This window comes from Argiope bruennichi, chromosome 11 (assembly GCF_947563725.1).
Source record: "Argiope bruennichi chromosome 11, qqArgBrue1.1, whole genome shotgun sequence".
Lineage (NCBI taxonomy): Eukaryota > Metazoa > Arthropoda > Arachnida > Araneae > Araneidae > Argiope > Argiope bruennichi.
This window is the reverse complement of record NC_079161.1, coordinates 20,389,250-20,416,331: the sequence shown is the minus strand read 5'-3', so window position 1 is coordinate 20,416,331 and position 27,082 is coordinate 20,389,250. Positions and strand designations below refer to the sequence as shown.

Here is a 27,082-nt window from a genome sequence, read left to right as displayed (position 1 = left end):
ATATATGTGTGTGTGTATTTGTGTGTGTGTGTGTGTGTGTGTGTGTGTGTGTGTGTGTGTGTGTGTGTAAGCATTATTTTATGTGAAGCATAATGCAGGTGTGAAGACACAGATGAGACATTTTACATTTTTAAATTCATTTTAATCCATCGGGAAAGCATAATTATTTACAAGCAGAGACGCGGACAAGGCACGTCCGCCATACGGCGGCACAAAAGCAGAAGTCGAAAAGGAGAGAAATAAATTATCCCTCGTCTTATATAACCTGAGATTTTGATAGGGAAAATATTTCTTCATAGTGCTAATATATTAATAAGATTCTGATAGGGATTTCTGAAGCATGTCAATCACAAGTAAGGGAAGCACAGGGATATTTTAAAAAGAATGTGCTTACTGGACATTTTTCTACCTCTTCACGCGGAGTGTGGGAAAGTTAGGTTTTTAGCGGATTCAGCAATTTTATAAAGCTTCTCTTGAATTAATTAAGTACAGCAAGTGGAATTGGATCACGAAATAAGATAATATTTTAGAATGAAGTTACTATGGGCTAAATTAAGATAAAACCTTGGAAATTAATTAAATTGAAATTAAAGTTTAAAATATCCTTACATATGTACCAAATTTGTTGAGTTTAAACGGTCTGGCCAGCAGAGTGCCAATTCATTCTATGCATTCATCTTCATTAGTAATAGATATTAGAGATATAAAGATATCGAAAATGAAATGCTGCTGCTTATTTATTTGTATATTTATTAAATAAAACATTGTTATCGTGAAACATGTAAGAGTAGTTCGTGCTGGAAAAAAATGTAATTAACAAATTGTTGTGTCTCTTTTGTTGTGTAACGGAAAAATGATCACTTTTTGATATATTTTTTCTTCAAATGAATTATGAAGAATTTCTAGGCAATTACCTGTTGAAGTTCTACTTCTTCCCTGTAATAACTTCTGCCCCTATCTAGCCACAGTTTAGTCGATTTAAGTTCAGATAAAGCATTTGACTTACTTTTGTTAAGTTCCGTTACAACAGATAAGGAATTTTTAATAAGCCACACGCGCATTTGTTTTTAACGAGTGATTCTGCGATTGTAAGAAAACAGCCACACTTCCTAGATCCATTCTTGCATCTTTTTGTTTTTAACCCTCTAAAAGAATGACATTACTTCATCAAAATTCATAACGCTGGGCGGCAAGAGAGCAATTGAGTGCATACTTCCCGACGCCTACTGATAAAAATCGAGAACATATTTTTTTTATTTTTCTCCTCTTTCTCCGTCTTTTCTTTTTTTCTTTTTCGACCGGTCGTCCTTCCCAAATGGCCTCGTGGTTTGGGTCCACTTCCTCATTAGTTATTATTGGTGCAATTAGCCCAGTTCACTTTCTTACACTTTACAACCGATCATTGGAAAAGAAAACGCACAAAACACTCAGGAATGACGAGTTTATGATTATTTGCGAGATTTAAGCCTCGTAAAGAACATATTTTTAGACCAAACATTTTATGTAGCACTAGCTGGTACCCAGCGCGTTGCTGCTGCAGAAGAAATAATTTTGGAAATATAGTTCGAAATTTGAAATAGCTATCTTGTTTGATTAGGAATGATAGAAAGAATGGTATTTATTTTCTTGTCGACAATGAATGCATTCATTGAAATTGAATGATATAGAAAGAAGATATATAAATAATATTTATTCTTTTTTTTTTTTACTATAGATATAATAATTGTACTATGCCTATAATCCTCACGCAAGTGCCAGCAACAACTTGACAAAGTTTTATTGGAATCAGATGAACGATACGGCAGCGCATAAAATACGAACAAACAAACATTCATTTTTCTATATTAGAGAGCTACGGCAGCGCATAAAATATGAGCAAACAAACATTCCTTTTTCTGTATTAGAGAGCTACGGCAGCGCATAAAATATGAGCAAACAAACATTCCTTTTTCTGTATTAGAGAGCTACGGCAGCGCATAAAATATGAGCAAACAAACATTCCTTTTTTTGTATTAGAGAGCTACGGCAGCGCATAAAATACGAACAAACAAACATTCATTTTTCTGTATTAGTGAGCTACGGCAGCGCATAAAATACGAACAAACAAACATTCATTTTTCTGTATTAGTGAGCTACGGCAGCGCATAAAATACGAACAAACAAAATACATTTTTATATATTAGACATAGTAATTGTACTATGCGATAATTTTTTGCGCAAGTGCAAGCAATAACTTGGCAAAATATTACAGTAATCGGATGAACGGTACGGTAGCGCATAAAATACGAAAAAAAAAAAAAAAAAAACATCCATTTTTCTTTATTAGATAGCTACAGCAGCGCATAAAATAGGAACAAACATTCATTTTTCTACATTAAATAACTACGGCAGCGCATAAAATACGAACAAACATTCACTTTTCTACATTAGTTAGCTAAGACAGCGCATAAAATACGAAAAAATAAAAATTCATTTTTATATAAGAGATTCTGTTTACAGAATAAATTGTTGTAAAAATGATGGTTGAATTAAAATCATTCCTTTTTCCGTAAATTTAATAAATTTATTTTATAAATTTAGATAATATATTTTATGTATCACAGGATTCACATGATCTGAATTCTATAATAAATTTATATTATAAAAAGATTTAAAAAATGCAAAGATATACTTTGTATTTTGATTTTTGAACTTGAACGTATTGAATTGAAATTCAAATGCCGTATAAATGGAATCTTTTTCGCTTTTGTTGAAGCGAGCAAAATTCAAAAATTGAATTCGAAAGTGCAGAATTCAACTGCTGTGTAAGCTTTAAACTAAACATGTTATTGAAAATAAAATATTTCAGGACCTAGAAGTGAAACATTACAGTTTGAAAAATAAGTCAAATGCTTTTTCAGATCATTTTTAATCGGAAATATTAAAAAAAAAATTAAAAAGTACATTATTAGTTCCTGCAGTGACAGCAATACCAATAGCAAAATTTAAATAAAAAATTATTATTATTTAAAAAATTAAATAAAAATAAATATAAATAATCTCTTACTTTGAGCTTAAGTTCTATTATGGAAGAAAAAAACTAAAACATAAATTACAGGAATAATAAATTAAACATTATCGTTTGCTTTCTCGAGATTATTATTTACTGAAAAATATCATGGAAACAGAAAGAATTTTAACATTATTTTCTGATGTGGTAGCTTCGAACTCATTAAAAAATAAACTAATGTTTGTTTTCTTTTGATATTAATACATGTAGAAAAAAAAGTTAAGAAATTTTAAATAATTGATTTGGTTCTTCTTAAAAAAAAATAACAATAAGTCAATATTTTTTTTAAAAAAATATTTTCTAGACATCAAAAATAATGTCAGTGAAATGTTGAAATAATGTATTTATGGTGCAATAAATTTGCTTTAAAATATATTACAATAAAATATATTGAAAATATACTTTCTATTTTCTTGAATGAAAAGACTTGAACAATTGTTTCTTATATTTTACGTCGAAATAAAACTAAACGTATCGGAAATAATGATGTATTGGGTTTATTCTATTGAAAAGTTAATATTTGTTTCCGAAATTAAATGCAAGCATTTTTATGATGAATAAAATGAATTCTGTACGATTATTTTCTCTTCATTTTTTGAAGCAATTTTCTGTTCGACTTCAGTTTTAATGTACATAAAATAAAAACTATTGCATTTTGTTTGCAAAGAAAATGTATTCCATTTTTCTCAACTATTATTTTTCATATATCAAGAAAATATGATTTAAAATTTTGCAAGTAAATGTTATATTTGCTGATTTTTAAGCTCAAAGCAACTAAAATTTGAAAATTTTTACAATGTAAGAGATATCACTTTTCAGAATGTTTCGGCAAGTGCTATCTTTAGAAAATTTCGCTCATAAATTTAATTTTTACATTAAATAAATATTTTGAAATAAAAATTGTGAAAATTACAATTTTTAAGAATTTCCTGTGAAATACAAATAAAAAAACTCTCAAAAATATCGAATTTGGTAGATGCGTGGCCGAAAAATAATACCTTTGGAATAAACTCAATTGATTGTTCCACTGGAGTCATAATTTATATATGGGGACGGAAGGCGGAACAAGTCTGTTCTCACCAGAACACAATAGAAAAAAGTGACAGAAATTTTCCCCTTTCATGATGTTACTAAGAGATTCTGATAGGGATTTCTTTGACATGTATCGACTTATGGGAATCTTAGGTATCTTTGAATGAATGCGAAGATGGTACAGATTTTAATCCCTTCTCTTGGAACGTGAGTGACTGCAATAGTCAGCAAATTTTTAGAGTGCGTATTAGGAATAATTAAATAAAAAGTGGGATTTGGATCAAGAAATAAGAAAAGAAATGTTAGAAAAAGAGTAATATGGAGTAATTTCAGTATGTATGTGTATATATATATATATATATATATATATATATATATAGATAGATAGATTGATTGATAGATAGATAGATAGAGAGAGAGAGAGAGAGAGAAAATTGAGGAATATGAAGGAAAATATCCTTTCTTAATATTAAAAAAAAATAATTTCCGTAATGGCCAACGAATTAACGTTAAAAAGTTGGCCATTATATTCCCAAATCTCTTCATATATAAAATTAAAAAAAATTAATTAAAGTATTTTATATTAAAAATTGCTTCGAAATAATTTATATATTTATAATATATAAATTATTTTTATAATGATAATTTTAATAATAATATATATTTTTGAAATGAGAACGGCTATTTCTTTTAATTAATTCTTTTTTTTTAACAAAACGTAATTTATTATTCTTTTTGCAATATTTTTAACCAATTTTGACACTAAAAAAATACAGCAAAAATCAATTATTGAAATGAAACAAAACCACTCTAAATTGTTCCAGAATTTGCTGTTTTAAATTTGAGAATTTTTTTTTAATGAAGATAATTTTATTTAGCCATGTTAAATCTCACAAAAACCGGTATCGCATCAGTGGAAAAGTTTTTCTGTTACTAATGTTCTCTGACATGATGTGATAAGATCAAATTCTGCTAAATTTCCGTTAAAAAAAATCTCTTTTTTTTTTTTTTTTTTTTTGAGATAGCATGTGTTTGTTGGCATATTTGGTAAAATTTAATTATATCCACTAATTATATTCAATGAATACCAAAATTCTTATGATGATAATTTTGAATTATCAATCAAGTCCATAATAATTAAAAATTATACGAACCAAAGAAATGTAGTGAATTAATGAATAAAAAATGATATAACTTCAAAAACCTAAAAAATATTGTTTGCAATCCGTTGAGAATGATTAAAAGAATTTTTTGGAAATTGTTATAAACAAATTAATTGTATTCAAGGGGAAAAAGTAATTTCTATTCTTTTTTTTTTTTTAGAAATAATTTGTTCACCTTCATGCAAAATATTTACTTAATTTAATATAATCTTTATTTCTACTAGTTATATATCCTCTTAAGTTCATATTAATTTCATGAAAATCAACATACATTTCTTTTTATAGTCGAAAAATGTTCCATATTATACAAACAGTTTCCATGCATAAATAAGAAAACTTTGTCTAAAAATCAGGAGTCGAAAAGTATTAATAAATAAATTTTATGAAAGAAAACTGTTTGCTGAAATTTCGCTTAATTTGCAATAAAAAATTATATTTCAGTGAAAATTATTCAATACATTTTACATAAACAAACATGCATTCGATACATTTTATACAAACAAAAGAAAGATCATTTATTATGGTTTTATTTAAAATATTAATCATCTATAAAATATTTTTTAAATGCGATTTAAACTTTTATATTTCATGCCATATTAAATGCTTCATTTAAAAAAATTAAAATCCAAAACATTATCTAAGCATCTTCTTCGAAAATGATATAGAAATACAAAAGAGAATGTAAAAAATACTACTATCTAAAAATAGATCTTTATTTTGAAAAAAAAAAAAAAAAAAAAAGAAAGAAGAAGAAGAAGGAGAAGGAGAACTGAAATATTTAGAACATGCTTGTGGATGGAATTCCGGAAAGTACGAAATGCTTTCGTCAACTGCTTATAATACAACTGAAATACGAATTATCATCTTTCTTCAAGAATGCACACATCCTGCTTACAAATTTATTTATTTACACTCAATAAAAAGCATCTACATTTTTCTCTAACAACATTTTTAGCATCAGAATAAGCTATGAAAAAAGAATTTGAATAAAAATAAATAAAAAATAGGTCGTTCTAAATCTTTCTTAAGCCTAAAAACACTCGTGTTTTCCATCCTGTCCCAAATCGTGGAATTATTCCGTCTAACAAAGAAACACGCGCGGGAAAAATACGCAGACGATTTACGCTCTCAGCGCTATTTGCTCAGCCATCTCGATTTAAGAAGTAGATCAATCAAAAGCGAAACTTTTCAACTCGCTCCGATAACGAGGTCACCTACAGCGAAAGCTGAACTTACGCATGATGCCATTTGTATTTGGAAAATAATTGTACAATTATGGGTTTCTTTTCTCCTCTCATTTAAGTAGCTTCTTATATTTGAAAATTTTTGTACTAATCTCTGTGTTTTAGATATTTCCTTTTTTGAAAAATACTCTGTGCGTGAGCATAGAATGTTCGGCGCAAAATCGAATAGCATACTTTTTGGCAATCCTGATCCATCTACAGTTATCTGAACTTATGAAGTATCGAAATTAATGCAGCATTAGTTGAAAGAGGAAGGCAAAATTTTGTGTAATATTTGGAATATTATCAAAATCGAGCTATCAGGTTTTAATATATTGGAAGTCAAATTTCTCCTTCTTGAGAATTCTATTTTCTTCCATTTGTTTTTCAGTTCATTAATATCGAGAATATTAATTTTTTACAATTATACTTCATTGTCAAGACAAAAGAAAATGAAATGAAACAGTGTATGCAATTTGTTAGATAAATAATAACTAATTTCTCTACAAATTTGGTTGAAATTTAGATCCATCTTTATTACTTTATATTTAATTTATTCTGGTATTTTTAATTGACAGTTGAATTTTATTTCTTTATTTAAAACCTTGCAGATATGATGTTAGTACATTAATTTCATATTAAAAATTCTCAAAATACATTTTTTTTTTTAAATTTTCGATAGAAAATTCCGGTTTTAATGTTATGATTTTTTTTTTTTTCTTTTTCGTTATTATGAAACTTAGAATCAATCAACCCCGTGATTTTTCTTTATTATAGAAACAAAGTATCTTCAGTTGATTTCGTTTCATGGAATTCTCTAAGGAAAAGAATATTGAAAGTGAAAAAAATATGCAAGTTACCAATATAGAAGAATTCCAAAGTTTCCGTATCGTTTTGGAACCTTATATTTAAACTACTGACGAACTGCAACTTAACCAGTCCTTATCCTCCATATGCTATTAATTTAATTGAATTAATAAGTTTATTCAAGTTGTAAAACAAAATAAAGTAATATAAAATATTATTATGGTTAAAGGAAAGAAAACTGGCCAAAATTTTCAATTGAATATTTTATCTAACTTGGCTTTGATGGCATATCCAGCAAAATATTTTTAAATTTCAAATTTTGATAAGTATACAACTCATACTATCTTTAGAAGCCTTACACTGTTCTATTTACTAAACTATGCATTTGCTATATTTCAAATCTATATCTTTATACATCCAGTTAGATCACAAGAAATAGAAGCAGTGTTTAAAAATGCAATAATTTTGCACTTTTCATTGTTTATTTATTTTGTAATCATATCAATGGTAATCAGGATTTTAAAACAAAAATGAAAAGGTATCTTCGACATTAACAGTGACTTTTATCTATAACTTCGGTGTTTTTCTATAATTCTTATGTTTTTGTATTATCTTCATGCGACATTTAATATTTTTTAAGAATTTTATCTTATTCTTATTGAGAAATATGCAATACCTATTTTTGTATTCTTATTAAGAAATATGCTTCAAATATTTTTTAATGCATTAAAAATAGAAAAATTTATGTGGCAAAAATCTGACATAATTGAAAGGATAATTCTTTGAATTTTAAGATGGCATAAAAATCCTTTTTGTATAACAATGTTTTTCAGAAGTTATCGCTCGAAAACGCTGAATTCTCTCAATTTGAAATTAATTAGAATTTTAAAAAATCGGTCTGAGGTGCTCATTCGATCTCTCCAAAATATATATGTGCTAAATTTAGTACAAAAATTTGCACATATATACTATATTAAATGGTTCTGTGGAATTTCAACACAGAGATATACATTTATCTTTATTTTAAGTGAAAATAAAGATAAATAGCATTATTAAGCTTTTTACAATATCATTATTCAATCATATGATAATTGTAGGACTCAAAATGTAAACGAAAATTATTGTGCTTTTTATTTCTTAAGGGAAATAAAAATAATAAATATTCTTTTTGGCATTCCTCCTATAACATTCCATTACAAAACAGTTTTAAAAAAGAGAGAAGCGTTCTTCATTTAAAAGAATTAAAATAAAAAGAATAAAAATTCTTCCAGTTTTTATTTATTTATTAAAAACTTTTGAGTTTAAATATTCCCTTTGGCATTCTTCCTGTAGCGTTCGTTCACAAAACATTTTAAAAAAAGAACAGCGTTCTTAATTTAAACTAATAAAAAATAAAAAGAATAAAGATTCTTCCAGTGTTTATTTTTTATTTTTATTTTTAAAGGCTTTTGAGTTTTAATACTCTTTGACGTTCTTCTTATAACATTCTTTCACAAAATAGCACTCAGTATTTTATTCTGTCAGTTTTTATTGTTTTATAACGCTTTTGAGTTTCCTTAACAAAACAGTTTTAAAAAAAAGAGGGGCGTTCTTCATTTAAAAGAATTAAATTGAAAAAAAAATAAAAATTCTTCCAGTTTTTATTTATTTATTAAAAACCTTTGAGTTTAAATATTCCCTTTGGCATTCTTCCTGTTGCGTTCGTTCACAAAACAGTTTAAAAAAAGGAACAGCGTTCTTTATTTAAACTAATAAAAAATAAAAAGAATAAAAATTCTCCCAGTGTTTATTTATTTTTTATTTTATTTTTAAAGGCTTTTGAGTTTTAATATTCTCTTTGACATTCTTCTTATAACATTCTTTCACAAAATAGCCCTCAGTATTTTATTCTGTCAGTTTTTATTGTTGTTTTTATTGTAAAAGAATGAAAATGAAAAAAATAAAAATTCTTCCAGCTTTTTTTTATTTACTAAAAATCATTGAATATAAATATTTCCTTTAGCATTCTTCCTGTAGCGTTCGTTCATTTTTACAAAATGAACAGCGTTCTTTATTTAAACTAATAAAAAAATAAAAAGAATAGAAATTCTTCCAGTATTTATTTTTTTAAAGGTTTTTGAGTTTTAATATTCTTTTTGGCATTCTTATCATAACATTCGTTCACAAAACAGATTTTAAAAAAATAGCACTCAATATTTTATTCTTCCAGTTTTTATTGTCTTAAGGCTTTTGAGTTTACAGAAGATTTATATAATCGATCGTTCAATAACCATTATATAAATGGATACTAAATATTATGGTACAAACTGAAATTCGCTGCTTTAGTTTTATTATTATTATTCCACTTGATCTGTCCTACTGCCTTGCTGACCCATCCTCACCGTGTGAATCTCTCAGCTTTCTAACTAGGGAAAGGGTTTAAAAACAGAGAGAGAGACCTAAGGTTGTTGCAATAGTGATCCTTCACTGAGACCCGGAAGTGACCTTGAAAAAGGGCTCGTAACCTGGTTACGGGCGAATGCGATATCTGGGACAGGAGGTCGATTAGCATAGAGGAGCTCCCTTTTTGACACGAAGAAAGGATCACGACCAAGCAGGCCCAAGGGAAACACTAGCCCTGGGTGAAAACAAGTTGTTGGACAAAAAGAAAATCACTCATCAGTGGAAAACATTTCAAACTGCTATCCGCAGGGCTGTAAAATAGCAATAAAATTCAGGCCATAAGATAAATACGATTTAGCATGTCACATTTGGTGTCGCCATAAAAGAAAAAAAAAATCGTTTTATTATTATTTTTACGATGCTTCAGCAAACGATTATTAATTATTTTTCATTGAACTACTTTATAGTAATAAATGAGTACTTGAAATGTATTTTTGGTTGAAGGTCAACTCTTGGAAAGATGATTCTGATTTAAAGCCTTTAATTTATTTTCTGAGCGCCTTATTTGTTGTCAGCCATCGGTTTATTAATATTTAAACAGGATTTAATTATTATTGTTAAAAGAGTAACCGATTTCTAGTTCTAATTCAGGAAAAATCAGTGTTAGTATTCAATAAATTATATTCATTTGTATTGCCACTATTCTGAATCACAATTTGTAATTTAAAATTCCTTAACTCGAACGAATTCTATTTTTCTTTTTTCTTTGTAGTTCTTGCTTCTCTTTTTCAACAACAATTCTTTGTCTCTTTTTTGTGCTTTTTCAGTAGCAATTTCCTCTTTCTTTGTATAATTAATTATGGCCGTAAATTATTCTTTTGGCATAATCCATGCTTTTTAAAATTCCATACACTTATTTTATGATTTTAAAACTATCAACCGTCACCTATAGCATTGCTTAATTCTACCGCTAACTTCCATAAATTTTTCTTTCTTCTTTCAGCAAGATTTTAGAAATATGCTAAAATACGATTCAAAAGTAAAGTAGAAAAACAGAATTCGAAGATAAAGATTCCCATTTTTAATTAAGATTGATATATTTTCAATTTAGAAAAGATTTTCTAGTCTAAAAGGTTGCTTTTAAATCTTGAGTCGTAGCTCCATTCTGAAAACAATTTATATGCGTTAATAAACGAATGACTTTAATATATAGATATATTTACAAAATATTTACTCTAGCCATTTTACAAAACAATAGCATCATTGCATTCCAGTGGGGGTTTTTTGTACGCGTTGCCACCTAATATTATAATAAACAAAAATTTCAGTTCGCGCACGCGAGCTTATTGGTATCGGATTTGGGAATACATCTGATTGTCGATTCGTTAGTTAAAGAAACGTTTAGAAAATTTTAATTAGATTTTTAATTTCAAATTTTAACTATTTTCTTCGATAAATTGGATTTATTATTGTACCAAATCCTATTTTTCACCACTTCATATTTTAAATTTAGCTTTTCAGTGTTATAAATTTTATTTCCAAAGAAGCTTTTAGTAAATTTTAATAAATGTTCTAATAAAAATCTTTTGCAACAATATTCTTAATTTTTTTTTTTTTTTTTTACTTTCTCGTATACATAGTATAGAAAAAGAATTGTAATCATTAAAAAAACTCAAACTCGAAATTTCGACGAATTTTTGCGTTTAGACCTCTCTGACTTCGAAAAGCAAAGTTTTGCAACATGTCCGTCTGTTTGTTTGTCTGTGACAAAGATAACTCAAAAACTCTTTGGGCTAGATGGTTGAAATTTGGTATACTCTTTGGTATACTTTGGTATTGCTTATTATATATCTTTGCTGAATTTTTTTTCTCCAAATTTGGAGATATTAATCAAAATTTGAGTAAAATGTGTTAAGAGAAAATTTGTCAGTCCGGCTGTTCGAATATAAATTGACACTATAACTAAAGAATAAATACAGCTAGATAGATAAAATTCGGTATATAGATCTAACATCTGTCTAACATTATGATCCAAATTCAACTACAGTTTGACGTCTGTCTGTCTGTACTTTCGGGAACATGTAAACGCGATAATTCAAAGTTGCAATGACTCATATGTATCATATATGCTATCTGATTGTTTGACTACAAGTGTAATTCTGTGTCAAATTTTTATTTTTATCGGTTTGGAAAAACAATAACACAAACTTGATTTTTGGAACTATTCATCTCCTGCCAGGGATTCATCGCCAAATAACTCGCCAAGGATGGCACGATAGATTCAGTGAAAATGATGAATTAATGCTAAAAGTTAATATTTCGTAACTATTTTACACCAATGCCATGAAAGCCGATCTCTGCGCTGATTAGCTTATTAGAGAGTATGCGAGAAAGTTTTAGAGAGACAATTCACCTGGTTTTAGTATGCCATGGTTCAAATTTTATTATTTTTTTACCTTCATGCGCTCTGAGACGATATTAGATGCATTTTTTTTTTTTTTTTTTTTTTTTTTTTTTTTTTTTTTTGCGTGCACTTAATAGTTTCTCTAGAATTAAGATCAATATTTAAAAATAAAATTAAGATATGCACTTCTAATCTGAAACGTTAATATGTTACGATTAAGAATTCGAATATCTTTAAATGCCCCCCCCCCCCTTTTCTTCTTTTTTGTTCCGTTTTAAGTTCCAATATTCCGAATATAATTCCGAAAGTTCGAATATCCTTAAACATTTTTTTTTGTTCCGTTTTAACCTTTATGAGCAGTGCAACAAGCATTTCCTCTCTGAATTAATTAGAAAAAGGACACACGAAACCGAACGGAAAAGGAAACGCACGCAGTATTGCTTTCACTTTAAAAATAACTTTTCCCAAAAGCGTTCAAAGCGGAGCAGGAAATTCCTATCCAGCAGCCCTTTTTTTTCATTGAAATTATCTTTTTATGGAAATACTACTTCAAGTTATTAATCAATAAGTTTTCGATATCAAGATCTCACCTGATGTCCACTGAGGAAATAATTAAATCTGAACACCGGGAAAATGTTGAGAAGCGAAAATGAATGACCCGGTCATCCAACAGAGATACTGATTTGTTATTTATTGTTTTTTGTTAATATAGTCATGTGATAAACCGTTTTGGAGGAAAAACGTCAGAAAAATCACACGATAATAAAGACTTACGTTTGCTGCATATGAAATGACTGTCTGTCCTAATAAAATCCTAATAAAAAAATAAACTTCTGCAATCATCTTTCAAAAAACGTGAATAGGTCCTCTAAAAAATTGAAAGACTAGCGGCACAGCTGAAAGCTTCTTGCTAGAGCCAAGAATTCCATCTTCGTATACAATGATTTTTAAGTGATTTTTTTAAGTGATTTTAAGTGACATTTTTTCTCCTTTTTATTTTTTTTTGTAATCGTCAAAAATTTCGAAATGGAGATTTTGACATATCTTCACGTTTTAGACCTTCCTGAGCTCAAAAAAACACATTTTTGAAAAATGTCCGTCTGTCTATCCGTGACAAAAATAACTCAAAGACGATTTGAGCTTGGTGGTTTAAATTTGGTGCACGGACTTTACACCAAATTTAAAAATTTCTGTCAAATTTTGAGTAAAATCTGTTCAGAGGAAATCCGTCTGTTCGTATATAAGTTTATACTATAACTACGAAATGAAGCGAGCTAGATAGATAAGATTCGGTACACAGATTTAACGTCTATAGTGTCGACTCTTATCAAATTTTGAGCCAAATTCTACAAGGAGTTGTCCGACTGTCGGTTTGTACTTTCAAAAATATGTGAACGTGATAATTTAAAGACGCAATGACTTAAATATATCAAATTCGGTGTTTTGTGACTTCGTTTTGTATTAAATCTTTTTTTCAATCGATTGAGAAAAATGTTTCTAACGCATAAATTTGAATTTTGGATACTATTAACCGCATTTCAGGGAATGATAGCCAAAAATCTCGCCATAGATGACACGTACATGAATAAAAATGTTAAATTTGCACCAAAGATTGGTATTTCTACGCCAATTTCATGTTTGAATATGCGAGATAGTATTATGGAGACCAATCCCTCTGGTTTCTATAAATTTTTATATGTAAGTAGCTTCAAGTGCAGATTCTGAAACTTGATGAGCTAAAACAAATCAGACGAATCAAGCTTTAAAAATTATCATCCGTTTCTCAAAGAACATTTCGAGTGATATCAAAATTTTCATGCTTTGATTCGAACCTTATTACATCGAAATGAGAGTTGAAATTTAAAGAGATTGTTATTTTATTTTCTTTTTCCCTGTAGAGTTCATTATGTGATATTTCAATAGATGCATTTCATAGTCTTTGATTAATTTGAATGAATTTAAAACTAGCAGGATTGGTTTTCCGAAACTTTCTCTGATAAATGTATTTGTGTAGAATTAACAAAGTTGAGATTCATTGTAATAAAAGTTTTAAGTTGGTCGATGAATGTATGGTATATGTTTCATATACGTTGAAAAATAGAATCTTATTGTTCTTTGAAGCGAAATTTCAGATGCTAAATTCTTAACTAACTTGTCATGCCAGAGAACGCCAGACATGGCATTGGCTACTATAGTTACGAAATATTAACTTTTGGCGCCAATTTAACATTATCGTTCCATCCTTGGAGATTTTTTTTTTTTTTTGCTGTTAATCCCTGGCATGCCGTTAATAGTATTCGAAAATCGAAACTGTGCTGTAGACATGTTTTTCTCAACCGATTGAAACAAAGATTTGACACAAAACTGCACTTGTAGTCACAAATCCCATACTAAATTTGATATATTTAAGTAATTGCTTTTTTTTAATTATCGCGTTTGCTTATTTTTGAAAGCGTAAATCGACAGACAATCAGCTGGTTGTTTGATTTGGCTCCAAATTTAACACGTTTTAGATGTTAAATCTATGTACCAAATCTTATCTATTTAGCTCTCTTCATTTTGTAGTTATCTTGTTAACTTATATTCGAATTGCCAGACAGACGAACTTTCTCTGACTGGATTTTATTCAAAATTCGATAGAAATTTGCTAATTTGGAGGAAAGATCATATACCAAATTTCAACCGTCTAGTTCAAACCGTTTTTGAGTTATCTTTGTCATAAACAGACAGATGGACATATTCGTCAAAATCACCAGTTGATTATTGTTCTCTATACTACATATAGGAGAAAGTAAAAAGCTCCAAAACATAACAATTTTTGTCACAGAATGCATACGTCTGTCTTAATTTTACTTATTATTGAATAAAATTTGTAAAAAAATATCTTCTCGATGTTTACCTAAATCATTTTTTTTTATCTTTTATTTAGATGAGGAACGTGCCACATACTTCCTAGAGTTTTTAAATATCCATGCGGACCAGCAAGTGAAAATTAGTTACAACTGATTTCCCAGGTATGATAAAATATTATTTTCTATTTGATTTATTGTTTCTTTCGAAAACCAATAAAAAGGTGACTGAAACGAAGGGAACGAATACTCCAATAAACTTATCATGCCAGAGAATACCTTACATTGGCGTACAAGTTACAAAATATTTACTTTTCCAATGAATTTAGAATTTTTACTGAATCTATCGTGTTGTCCTTGGCGAGTTATTTGGCGATTAATCCCTGTCATGCGGTTAATAGTATTCGAAAATCGAATTTGTGTTTTAGTCAGGTTTTCCTCAACCGATTGAAACAAAAATTTGACAAAAAACTGCGCTTATAGTCACAAAATTGCACACTAAATTAGATATATTTAAATCATTGCGTCTTTGAATCATTATGTTTCTGACAGTACAAACCGACAGACAGTTAACCCCTTATTGAATTTCGTTTAAGATTTGGTAGGTGTCTTCACCACAGATGTTAAATCTGCGTACTGAATTTTGAACCCCTTATTGAATTTCGTTCAAAATTTGGTAGGTGTCTACGCCATAGATATTAAATCTGCGTACTGAATTTTGAATCCCTTGTTGAATTTCGTTCAAAATTTGGTAGGTGTCTACGCCATAGATATTAAATCTGCGTACTGAATTTTGAACCCCTTGTTGAATTTCGTTCAAAATTTGGTAGGTGTCTACGCCATAGATATTAAATCTACGTACTGAATTTTGAACCCCTTGTTGAATTTCGTTCAAAATTTGGTAGGTGTCTACGCCATAGATATTAAATCTGCGTACTGAATTTTGAATCCCTTGTTGAATTTCGTTCAAAATTTGGTAGGTGTCTACGCCACAGATGTTAAATCTGCGTACTGAATTTTGAACCCCTTATTGAATTTCGTTCAAAATTTGGTAGGTGTCTACGCCATAGATATTAAATCTGCGTACTGAATTTTGAATCCCTTGTTGAATTTCGTTCAAAATTTGGTAGGTGTCTACGCCATAGATATTAAATCTGCGTACTGAATTTTGAACCCCTTGTTGAATTTCGTTCAAAATTTGGTATGTGTCTACACCATAGATATTAAATCTACGTACTGAATTTTATTTGTCTATCTCTTTTCGTTTTGTAATTATCGTGTAAACTTATATTTGAACAGACGGACAGACGGACTTCCTTTAAACATATTTTATTCAAAATTTGATAGAAATTTGGGAATTCGGTGTAAAGACATGTCAAATTTCATCCATTTAGCTGAAAGAGTTTTAGAGTTATCTTTGTCTTAGACAGAGAGACAGACAGACGGACACTTTCCAAAAGTATGTTTTTCAAACTCAGAGAGTTCTGAAATGCGGAAATTCATCAAAAACTCGTTTTCGAATTTTTTGACTATTACTATTTTTTCTCTATACTATGTATACATCAAAGTAAAAATGACATAGACTGGAATTGGTTATCGACTGTAAATGTATTGATAAACTTTCATATTTACAGATAGCATTACAAATATATTTTGATTCAAATCAAATGTACTTCAAATTTATCATGTATTGACTTTTCAAAAGCTTTGAAAAATTTGTGATGAATTGTTTCTTTTTCTTTTCGTGTAAATTAGGAAAATGAAGAATATTTTCATTGGATTAAGTAGCTAAAATCTACTTTCAGCATTATTCAAATTATATTGAACCTTCATATGCTAATCTCTAGTAACAAGGAGAAAAACACGCAGTCATTAACCGTTTATCTAGAGATTATAAATTTACTTATAAATTAAATGCGGCGAAATGGGCACATTGGTTGTCATATGAAGACTAGATTTTTAATTTAATTAATTTTAAATATATAGATTACTAGCTTTTACCCGCGACTTTGTACGCGTGGAAATTGATTGGAATTTATAGAATCAATGGCTTTATCTTTTGTTACTCCTGCGCATGCGTGAATTTTCAACGCCAATTGGTGCAACACAAATGTATGAATTTTCTACGCCAGTTGGGGTAACGCTATGCAGATTATAAATTTTTAATTTCCTTTATTCTGTTTTATTTTAATTCAAAAGTACTTCAGAATGAATCCGAAAGATCGATTCATTAACAATGTTTCATTTTAAATGTACCGAATACTAAGAAAATAAACAGAATCGTTTGAAATAATAGTCAAAATCATGTTAAGCCTAATCTCATTGTCGTGGGGAAAAAACAAAAAAAACAAAAAAAAAACCACCTGACTCATTTAGCGATTTTTGGCGGGAAAGTTAGTTTTTAATTAATAAACAATTAATCACTCAATTAAACGGAATAAATAGTAGCCTATGTCCTATTCCAGACTATAATCTATCTCTCAGCTAAATTTCATCCAATTCTGCTCAGCCGTTCTGGCTTGATTAACTAACAAACATCCATCCATCCATCCATCCAAACATTCACATTTATAATAGTAGTATAGATTAAACACAGAAACTGATTTCAAAAGCTAACACCAAATCGAAATTTAAAAAAGCAGTTTTATCAAAAAACTAATATGAAATTATAATATTTACAAATTCTTACTAATATTTTGGAAACCTATAGTTTACTATAAAACAAAATGCATATATTTCATGTCACGTACGTCCTTATAACCACTGTCATTCATATTTCAGGTTTCTTTGAGTCTTATATTAAATGTTACTTTAAAAAGTTCGTTGTACATTTTGAAAGTTCGTTGCTCGGCATTTTGAAATGTTATAGAGAATGTATCTGAATATTTATAATACTGCTTTGAATACCCCGCCATTTTTTTCCGCAATATTCCAATTAAAATTGTTTCGAAATTTATGTTCATTATAATACAATCCTGTACTCTTACATAAGTTTCTTAGACGCAATTAAAACAGCAAGTTACGTGATGGATAACAAGAACTTATTTGTTCTTTTTTAATATAACAAATTTCAACACGATTTTTCAAAGAAAGAGCATATCCAATTGTTAGTGGCAAATTTTGAATAATATTCTTCGAAAAAGTCCCCAGTTCACGCTCTGCATGCAAAAGAACTTCGTTAGCATTTAAGCTGGGAGAAAGTTCCAAGATTTTTTTTTTTTTTTTTTTCCTGAACATATTGTTGCTCTAAAATCAAGATGGCCGCCATTCTATTGACAGCGGACAACAATCAACTGATGCCATCCTTCAGTAAACTAATTCCCGTCTCTCTTTTGTGTGAGACTTGTGATGCGAATCGCTGCGGTGAAAATCAGCTTAATAATGAGTCTTCTTCAAAGGAACTTTTTTGAGGTTGATTCTGCCTGATGGTGAGATTTCCCAACGGCCCGATTGGAAGATTCCTTTGTTCTGCTTTCGGTAATGAAAGGGAAACTTAATTTCTGTATTCCGCGGTGTAACCTTATGCAGAAGAATAGCGCCCTGGATTTGGTCAGCTGTAACTTTTTGAATTACTTTGCAAGAGTAACAAATATACTAAAAGAAGAACTGATACAAACATATGTGAATTACTTAGTAAAAGTAACAAAGATACTAAAAGAAAACTGAATTTTAAAAAATTGAATTCCTTTGTAAAAGTAACAAAAATATTAAAAGGAAAATTGAATCAAATATATCTGAATTACTTTGCAAAAGTAACAAAAATATTAAAAGAAAAACAGAATCAAATATATGTGAATTACTTTGTAAAAGTAACAAAAATACTAAAAGGAAACTTAATTAAAAAAATGAATTCCTTTGTAAAAGTAACAACAATATTAAAATGAAAACTGAATCAAATATATGTGAATTACTTTGTAAAAGTAACAAAAATATTAAAAGAAAAACAATAGAATATATTTGAATTACTTTGTAAAAGTAACAAAAATACTAAAAGAAAAGCTGAATTTTAAAAATTGAATTCCTTTGTAAAACTGACAAAAATATTAAGAGAAAACTGAATAAAATGTGTGTGAATTACTTTGTAAAAGTAACATAAATACTAAAAGAAGAACTGAAACAAACATATTTGAATTACTTTGTAAAAGTAACAAAAATATTAAAAGAAAAACTGAATAAAATATATGTGAATTACTTTTTAAGTGTAACAAAAATATTAAAAGAAAAACAGAATCAAATATATGTGAATTGCTTTGTAAAAGTAACAAAAATATTAAAAGAAAAAAAAAAATATATTTGAATTACTTTGTAAAAGTAACAAAAATACTAAAAGAAAAGCTGAATTAAAAAATTTGAATTCCTTTGTAAAAGTAACAAAAATATTAAGAGAAAACTGAATAAAATGTATGTGAATTACTTCGTAAAAGTAACAAAAATACTAAAAGAAAAACTGAATTAAAAAAATTTAATTACTTTGTAAAAGTAACGAAAATGTAAAATAACAGCTGAATACAATATATATGATGTCCACCTTCATCGTGGTCCAGTATCTAATTTCTAAATTGTTAGATAAGCATGTAGTTCCAATTAGAAAAATGTGTCAAATCACGGGAAGAATTATATTTTATGTTGTTTGTTCGTTAAAAAATTACAATATAATTAATATGTTATAGTTAAATAAACGAGAAAAATCTTTACTGAATTTTATAATTAAAAAAATCATCACCACCTTACTTTCCATTTTTTCTTAATATATTTTTTTTATTTTCTTGTATACGTTATATAGAGAAAGTATTGCAATAATCAAAAAAGTCGAACTCGAGATTTTTTGATTTTCTCCACGTTTTAGAAATCCCCGAGTTGGAAATACACCTTTTTGGAAAATGCCCGTCTATTTGTCAGTGACAAAGATAACTCAAAAAAGGCTTTGAGCTAGACGGATGAAATTTGGTATACGATCTTTACACCATATTTGTAGATTTCTATCAAATTTTGAATAAAACCAGAGAATGTCTGCCTGTCTATTTGTTCGAATATAATTGCGACAACACTACAAAACGAAGAAAGCTAGACAAATAAACTTTGGTATAAAGAATTTACATTTATGGTCCAGACATCTATCCAACAAAGGGTTGACCGTCTGTCGATTTGTACTTTTAGAAACATGTAAAAGCGATAACTCAAAAGCGCAGTGACTTAAATATATGAAATTTGGTATGAAATGTTGTGATTACCAGCGTAGTTTTATTTCAAATTTTTCTTTCAGTTGGTTCGGAACAACGTTATTAAAACTGAAATTCTATTTTCGGATACTATTAAACACATACTAGGAATTAATGACACGATAGATTCGTAAAAAATTCTATATTCACGCTTAAGGTTACTATTTCTTGACTATTGTAAACTACGATTATGCAATTAGAGTAAACTACGATTATTGTAAATTATTGTAAACTACGATTATGCTTTATTAGAGACTAGCCGCCTTTGGCGACCAGCCGGTTCGCCAATCTTAATGCACATTAAAATTTTAATAATTAAATATTTTATGGAACTCCCATTTTATTGCTTCTTCATTAAAATATTTTAAAACAAATTTTAATAGTCATATAATTCACTCATAATATTATAAAGGCCTTCAGCCATAAAGTAATATGTATCTCTCTCATTTTCTGTTAGATCCCGTAGAATTTATGCTTTAAATTAAAGTGGAAATGATTAAACTGAAATAAATATAATAATTTTTTTTTTTTTTTTTTTTTTTTTTTTACTGAAACGAAGCATTTTTTTAAAATCTGAGTACTGAAAACAGAGTCGCTGAGTATTTAAACCTTATGGGCACTAAAGAATACTTTTTTTAAATTTATATAATATCCCAAGAAGTTTTCAACAAAATTTTCTTAGATTCATCCTGAACAGATCGATTAATTAACAATGTTTGGTTTTAAATGCATCAAACTCTAAGAAAATAAACAGAATCGTTTGAAGTAATCGGTCGGAAACATGTTAAACCTTCAAAACCAAGTCCGTATCCGTTGAAAATAGAGTTGTCAACAATCAGAATACAATGCTCATGCGTGAATTTTCAACGCCAGTAACGGTAACGCAAATGCGTGAGTTTTTCTACTCCAGTTTGGGTAACGCTATGCAGATTAGAAATTTTTAATTTCCTTTATTCTGTTTCATTTTAATTCAAAAGTACTTCAGAATGAATCTGAAAGATCGATTCATTAACAATGTTTAATTTTAAATGCATCAAACTTTAAGAAAATAAACAGCATCCTTTGAAATAATCTGCCAAAAATTTCTTAAGCCTATCCTCTTTAGCGTGGGAAAAAAAACTGGAGCCTTAATCATTTGGCGGTGAGGAAATGAAAAGGTTTTTTTGGCGGGAAAGTTAGTTCTTAATTAATAATTAAAATTCTAATTGAAAATTCAAAAAAATGGGACCCAGGTGCACATTCCCGATCTCGAAAGTATGCATGTGCCAAATTTGGTAGCTGTAGGTCGAACGGTCTGGTCTGGTCTGTAGAGCAGCAACATACACACACACATTGAGCTTTATATAAGTATAGATTATACAAGAAAGTTTTGGGGAAACCATTCCCGCTGGTTTGTTAAAGCATTTTTTTCAAAATTAAAAGTTTTTTGTTGAATCTCTTTCTATGTTTTTTTACTAGTTCTGAGGTCATCATTTTATTTCAGTGTCTATAAGACTAGTTTCGAAGGTGTGTCACAGATAAAAACTGATAATTCTAATTCACTCACCAAAATTTCTGTCATATTTTGAGTAAAATTCGCTCAGAGGAGGTCTCTCTATCCGGCTGTTCAAATATAATTGAACAAGATAACTGCAAAACAAAGAGAGCGAGATGGATAAAATTTGGCGCACATGCTTAACATCTACAGTGTAGACACCTGCCAAATTTTGAGCCAAATACAACAAGGGATTAACCGTCTGTCGGTCTGTACTTTTAGAAACATGCAAACATGACAACTCAAAGACGTTATGACTTAAATATATCAAATTTGATTTGGGATTTTGTGATCACAAATGTAGTTTTTCGAAAATCCTTTAGGAAAAACTCGTCTAAAACACAAATTCGATTTTCGCATACTATTAACCGTAAGCCAAGGATTGATCGCCAAATATCTCGCCAAGTATGATGCGATAGATTCAGTAAAAATGCTAAAGTCACGCCAAAAGTTAATACTTCGTAACTATTGTAGTCTAACGCTTAACAAGGCGTTGTTGTTTCTTATGGCACTTGCCATGGACAAGACCGCTGTTACAAAGACAGTGATTTTAAGCCGGTAGGGGAGCGTCTCTTGTTTTTATAGCCAAGAGTACGACTTAGCTACACACGCATCACTAATTCGTTTGCACAACCCCTTTTTACAGGAGGGCACATTCACGCATCTCACAGATAGAACAACAATCATGTCCAAACCGGCACTCGAACCCAGGACACCCAGATCACGGGAAAGACGCGCTACCCCTATGCCAGGACGCCGACTTATAAGGCTTGCTCTAGGATAAAACCTTTATTAGAGAGTTATGCGAGAAAGTTTTGGGAGACCACTTCCGATCATTAGATTCTGTTTCTCTGAATTCCAATTTTTGATTGAGTCCAAATTTATTGCATCGAATAAAAGCATCTTCAGTTTTAATAACAAAATTTAATGTCTCTGAATGTGAAATTTCTTGAAATTCTAAAAGGTCTTATTCTAAATACTGACTGTCATCTTTTTCATTTTTGTGCAATAAAAATGAAATCAACCAAACAACAAACTAAATTCCGAAAAGGTGTTTACCATTTAGCTGAGTTAGCCCTAGTGACCCCAATGAATTCGTTTAGTGGCATTCGAAAATTCGGGTTCAGTGCTCTTACACTTACTTAAAACGAGAAAGCAACCGCAGGTCATGAGAATTAATCGAAGACATTAATTTTGAAACATTTAAAGCAGGCCTCGGCGTACCTCAGAGCTGTGGGACAGTAGCTAAGCGTCCAGCCCTATTAATGAAGTCTCATTCCACCTGTTGATAAACATGTTTCGCGGTCAGGGTCTTTAAAAAAGGCCAGTTTGTGAATAAAAACAAGTAAAGAATGAATGAAGTTCCAAACGATTTTTTTTTCTCTTGTCCAGTTAGAGAAGGAATGGGTGGTAGGGGAGGGGGTAACGCCGTTAGCTGTTTGACCTTGCTCCACTAACGGGAGGAGAAGAGGTTGTTGAAAATCGAAGGTTTGGAAAAAGTCAAATCAAACGATTCTTTTTTTCGTAATCTCGGTTGCAGTTATAGCCTGGGGAATAAAATAATTCATTCAAAATATCAGACGCGCTCTCTTTCCCGATTCGTTTAAAAAACCAATTAAGGACATTTGGTATTGGATTAAGGTCTTCTTAGTACTGAAATGGAAACATCACAGCTGTCACTGGGGAGTTAATTCGCCTCATTTTTCGAATCGAATACTAATCAGGCTGAATTCTAGAAGATGAGTCCGTTTTGTAATTAAAAAATCACAGATTTGAGACCTTAATCCTAGGAAGATCCATTGAATTATATGTATCTGTTGCACATTAAATCTTGCGAGAATGAAACTTTCTTCCTCTCATGTGTTGAGCAATTTTTGCAAAGGAGAGTACCACTTCAGGTGTCGGCGTCGTCATCTGATCACGCTTCAAAATTATTAGATCAATCCAAAAAAAAAAATTATCCCGTTTTTTGAAAAAAGGGGGTATTAATATAATTGAGTTAATATTAGTCCATTTAGAAATTGTTGTAACATTTTCTAAATTCAATAATTTAATAAGAAAAACGTTTTTTTAAATACAGTAAAGTATATACTCTTGTATATGTTTCTTACTTATACGACGCTTCAGATTCATCGTAACCACTGCATAATATAATATATTGTACCCCAAAAACCATCGGATATGCGTCTCCTACCTCCATTCTAAATTTGTAAATTTTATGCGTCTATAAATTTTCTTTTTTTGCTTATTTCTACATTCTTACTAAGGGGAAAACTTTTTCTTATCGTCTTGTAAACACGCTGTTCTCGAATTTCTGTACTTTTCAGTACTCGCATTTTTCTTTCTTTCTTTCTTTTTTTCTTCCTTTTCTTTCTTTCTTCTTTTCTTCCTTTCCTTTCTTTCTTTTTTTCTTTTCTTTTCTTTTTTTTTCTTCCTTTTTTACTCCCTCCCTTTCATTCATTTTCTTATCTCTTCTTTTTTTACCCCTTGTCTCATTTTTCTTTTGTTATTTTATTTGTTTTTTAAAAACAAAAAATACTCTGAAAGCATAGAATACTTTCTTTGAAAGATGAGGATAAAAGAATTTGATCAAATACAGAAATAACAAAAATGCAATGGTCAAAAATATTAGAGAATGTTTGCCTAAACGTGAATAAATTATATTGAATAAAATATACACTAATTACACCAGACATGCAATATAGTTTTTTTTCTTTCAATTTTGAGATAAGTATTTAATTTTAATTCTAATATTTGTCTAATTCAATATTATATAGTAATATACCAGTAATAGTCTTAAAAACTAAAAGCTTTAATTTAAAATGAATTTGTTGCAGTAGCTTTACATTTGAATTACAAAAATCAAAGTGTATATTGAAATTTCGACTATAGTCTTATAATTTATCCGCCGTTTTACATCAGTCCAATGAAATACATATAAATGGTGCTTTCTATACAAACGAAACAATCAGAACATGTCAACAAATTACAACAACTTGCACATTAACAAATTCAGTCTGGTTCTGCGTTATGTATGAGTTTGTTAATATATATATATATATATATATATATATATATATATATATATATATAGAAAGAGAGAGAGAGAGAGATGTATTCATGTTGATGATTATATTAAAAAAAAAGGTTTCAATATTCATTATATGATTCAAAATGATTGTGCTTCAAAAAAAAAAAAAAGAATATATATGTATAAGTTGCCAAATGTTGCATTTTTGTTTGACTTCTTTATTATTTATTATATCTTCTTTATTCTGTTTACGATCCTATATTGGAAGAGGGGGGGGTAACCCTTTTTGTTTGTTTGTTTATTGATACTCGAGCAATTAAATTGACTCAGAAGTTGGCAACCTACCTTCTGAATTCTAAATGCACGAATCCTGGCCCTCAACTAACCAAAGTTCCGTGGGCAATATTTGAGGAGGAGGTTTGCTCTCTCAGCAGGAGTTCCTATTCCTTGGCCTTTCCATTTCCAGTGTTAATTAATTTCATCTAAACTTTCTGTTGAAGACCTTCTAGCATATAAAGCCGAGTGTTGTTTCTTTCACTATACATAAGGACATTTAAAATGTTTTCCATTTGCGATCACTTCACCACTCACAATTGTGTTGATACTAAGCTTTGCTGTTTCAGGAACAGATTGATTCTGATACCTGATACCGATTGTACCTGATACTATCGGAAACTGATCCTTTTCTTGTCATTATGAAACCAGGTAGTCAGTGGATATCTGCTTTCGTACTTGAGCTGAGACTGGTAGTTAATACTGATTCGAATAAGATTCCAACTTTGGATTTTACTTCTTTGGAAGAGGTATTCATGGCGGTATGCAGATGACTTGATTTTGACTATGATTGACGGGTGAATGAGAAGAGGAGAGGAAAGGCTCTGTTAATATATTTAGTATAAGCGAAGGTGGAGATTTTTCAATAGTATGTGACTGTTGCAATGGAATAAAAGTTAGTATTGATTGCTGATGAATTATATAATAACATAATCTTAAAGAAACATCAAGCTTGCTCGTAGAGTCACCGAGACAGGACAGTGAACTAGGCTAGATCGACCTAATACTCTATATCAGATTTATAAAATATTATCTGACTGTAAAAAATGACGTCCAAGAGATCTCGACAATCAGTCAGTATCAATCGAGTCCAAAAACTGATACGGAGTTCCTGATAGCTTTTTTATGTACCTGACACTTCTGTGCACCTTATACAAAGTAACAGACTGGTACAATATCAGTTATAAAAAGTTATAAAAAGCTTTTGCGATTTTATTTCTGTGAGGGACATTTTAATTTGATTCCAGTTTTGGCAATTAAATTCGTTTTCGTTTAATGTTAATTATACTGACTATTTTTAATATCAATTGCTATTTATCCCATTTTAATGCAATTATTTAAATGAAGCTAATTTCGTAATAATATTTGCTGAGAAATATCATAAAATCTGGGATGAAAAGGTATTGTGAGTGTTTTACGATCCCAAATGTTTTGTTAGTTAGATCGAAGGAAAGTCAATCCGTCGACAAATCTGGCCCAAAATATGAAATATATCTAAAATTTTTTTCATAAAATTTCATACAAATTTTCATCGATCTAATTAATTGTATTTTTGTGTTATTTTGTTCGTCTGTATCTAGATGGACAGACTAATAATTAACCTGATAAAATTGCTAGTTCATTAAATTCATAAAAAAAAAATATTTTTCTGTTATAGTCGTGTAATTCTATTTATTTATTTATATTTATGACGTAATCATTTGGTGAAAATCATGCAGTAAGTTGAGAAAGTTTTATTTTCAGATGGATTTTAATTATGTTTCAAGTAATTTTAGTTGAAAAATGCAGTACTATATTTGAACCAGCGGGTGTCTGCAAAACTATATAATGTCTATAAAGAGTTCCGAAAACTTTTTCATACACTAATAAAGGGGTTATACCAGAGAATGCCATGCAAAGCACTAACGTACAATAATTACAAAATATTAACTTTCCACGTGAATGTAGCATTTTTATTGAATTTATCGTGCCAAGTTTGGCGAGTTATTTGGCGATTAATCCTTGGCATGCGGATAATAGCATCTGAAAATCGAATTTATGCTTTAAACGAGTTTTTCTCAACCGATTGAAGAAAAAAAAATCTGACACATAACTGCATTTGTAAATACAAAATTCTATATCAAATTTGATATATTTAAGCCATTATATCTTTGAGCTATCGCGTTTACAGACTGACAGACGTCAATCCTTTGTTAGATTTAGTTCAAAATTTGATAGGGGTCTAGATTATAGATGACAATTATGTGTCTTGAATTTTATTTACTCACCACTTTTCGTTTAGTAGCTAGTGTGCTTAATTGTATTCAAGCAACCGGACAGACAGACTTTTGAGCAG

General features: G+C 29.4%; 1 protein-coding gene across 1 annotated transcript in view; it reads left to right on the top strand.

The window, feature by feature from the left end:
• LOC129957047 (1-phosphatidylinositol 3-phosphate 5-kinase-like) overlaps nt 1-27,082 on the top strand; it is a 126,826-nt gene that overhangs the window by 62,438 nt on the left and 37,306 nt on the right. The window contains exon 2 of the mRNA XM_056069171.1: nt 14,990-15,074. The gene's annotated coding sequence lies outside the window, so the exon portion shown is untranslated. The remainder of the gene's footprint in view (nt 1-14,989; nt 15,075-27,082) is intronic.